Genomic DNA, 2,587 nt, shown 5'->3' with positions numbered 1-2,587 from the left:
ATGATGTTCGTTCCTTTAAAAGAAGGTACATGCGCAAAGGCTGCATTGTATTTTATAAACATTGATTTGTGATACAAATTTCAAAACACCTTAGTGACTTAAATGCCTGAGTTGCACTGGAAAACAGACCATAGGCTCCTAGGAGCAAATTCTCACTCAAATTCCTTAGTATGTAGGTGTTTTTTAAAATGTAGTTTCAATGGACAGAAGATTTTGCCCCAATCTCTAACATGCTTGGATGGAATGTCTTATCCTGCTCACTTCTAATGTTTTATAAACATTATCCAACAGTTATAAGAGTATTAACTGCTGAAAGACTTAAAAAAACCCATAAATTAAAATGTGAAATCGAAGTGCCTATCAATTAATTAGCAAACATAACTGAAGTTTTATTTGTGCTGATCTCCAATGAAAAAGTCATACACTTTGAAACTAATACTTGAACTTATGCTATGGAGTGGGAGCTCATCAACTGGTGATCATGGAAGGTGGAGAGGGATCTAGAAATACTGACTGACCACAGGATGATGAGCTGCCAGTGTGATATGGCTGTGGGAAAAAATAGCTAATGAGATTTTAGGATGTGTCAAGAAAGGTATCTTAAATAGAAATAGGGACATATTAATGCCATTGTGCAAAGCATTTAAAACCTTATTTAAAACAATGTGTGCAGTTCTGACTACCTATGTTTAAATCAGGATAATTTAAACTGAAAGAGGTACTAGAATGATTAGCAGAATGGAGATCCTATCCTATGAGGAATTAAGAGTGAGGGGATACAACTGCTGTATTCACTACCATGACACAAGCATCTTTCTCCAAAAATTAGGCCTCCAAAATTTGGGTGCGTGTCTTAAACAGGGTAGCTGACTTTTGTGCTGGAATGGAAGGATGGAGATGCTGTAACAGCTGCCTCTGTGCCTCTGCTTCTCTCTGGACAGCATCCATCAGAGGCAGTCGTCCAGTTTTAACCCTCTCACAGCCACTGCCAATTTGGCAGTAACTTTTGGCTGAAGCTGCCTACAAGCTGGCTAGAAGGGAGTGATTTGCTCCATGCAGTCAGCTTTCAGTCATGATTCATGACTCTGGGAAAACCTTTTCTTTTTTTTCTTCATTCTGTCTTCTCAAAACAAGGTGCATATGGTTGATATATGAGAAAATTAGAGCAAATTTTAGAGAGAAAATTCATCAATATTTTTAGGACTTCAAATATTTAGGAGGCAGAAAAAATATATATTAATGGGAAACACTGGTCCAAGTTCATATGGATATAAGCTGGTCACCAAAGAATTAGGCTGCAAATGAAAAGCATGTTTCAAACCATTAAAGGAGCACAGTTCTAGAATGGCCTTCCAGAGAGCAGTGGGTGCAAGGAATACACTCTGTTGCAAGTTAGAGCCGTATAACTTCAAAGAAGAGATTATATGACAGGTGATCCTTAAATTGGAGACTAAAGTTCACATTACAAGGCGTTGCAATGCTCAGTTTGTTAGCATCTGCAAGAAAGAGTTGAAAGAAGGCTGTATTGCTGTGTGGGGCTGCTTACAGATACAGGAAGGGTCTAATGGCATGGGGAGCATGTTTCCTGACCCTGGACATGTCTGCACAAGATGTTAACTGTTGCCTAATTAGCCCCCCAAATTAGCTCCCCAGTAAATGTCTCGATGTCTACATGTGGAGCCCTATTAGGCCACAGAAAAGTAGTAAACTCTGCAGCAGGTGAGTATTTGTAAATACAAGTACTATCCTACTGCAGAGTTTTCATGTACAGCAGTGCACATGTAGACACTGTCTGGGCTGGCTGTGGCAGGAGGCTGCTTCAGTGAGGGGGCTACCTGCCAGCTAGCCCTGCACTGAAGCACCCTCATACCCCACCCAGCTTCTTTGTAGCATGCTGACCCGAGCTGGAGCTGCCCTGGGCTGGCAGGCTGACCCCCTCGGCCCTCTGCCAGCTGGGGCTGCTCCAACCCGGCACAACCAGGAGCGTATGTAAATGCAGCACCAAGGAGCAATAAACTCACGCTGGAGTTTATTGCTTCCCATTAACATGCACGTGTAGATGCACCCACTGTGTGACAAGATCCAGTGAGAAACTAGCCTCAAGGCGAGATGATGTTCTCTAGTCATGATGGGAGCATGGAGCAGAGGTTGCCATGAAGTTGAAAAGCTTCTCTTAGCTCTTGGTACTAGAGGTGAGTTCAATACCTTTTGAAATATGTGCTTTAGCAGTGGTTCTCAACCTTTTTAGTACCAGGACCCATTTGTACACATCAATGACCAGTACCAACACACAGCCCCCTGGCCCTGACAATGCCTCTCACTCCAGACCCACAGCCCCCCACTCTCTAGCCCTGCTGGTGCCCCCCACTCACAGGCCGCTGCCCTCTGCCCCCAGCCTCCCAGTGTGTGGTCTTAGAGGTGGATGGGTGTGAAGCATAGGGAGGCATGTGCCCCGCAATTTGATGGGTACAGGACTGCAGCCTGGCTGGACCAACACAGACAGGAGCCACCTCCACAGCCCAGCAGGTAGATCCCAGTGCAGGAGGGTGGAGTAGGGCAGTGAATCTAGTTGCTGCCGCCACCATGA

The sequence above is a fragment of the Alligator sinensis genome, unplaced genomic scaffold, assembly GCF_000455745.1.
Source record: "Alligator sinensis unplaced genomic scaffold, ASM45574v1 scaffold1061_1, whole genome shotgun sequence".
Lineage (NCBI taxonomy): Eukaryota > Metazoa > Chordata > Crocodylia > Alligatoridae > Alligator > Alligator sinensis.
Note: the sequence above shows the minus strand (reverse complement) of the source record.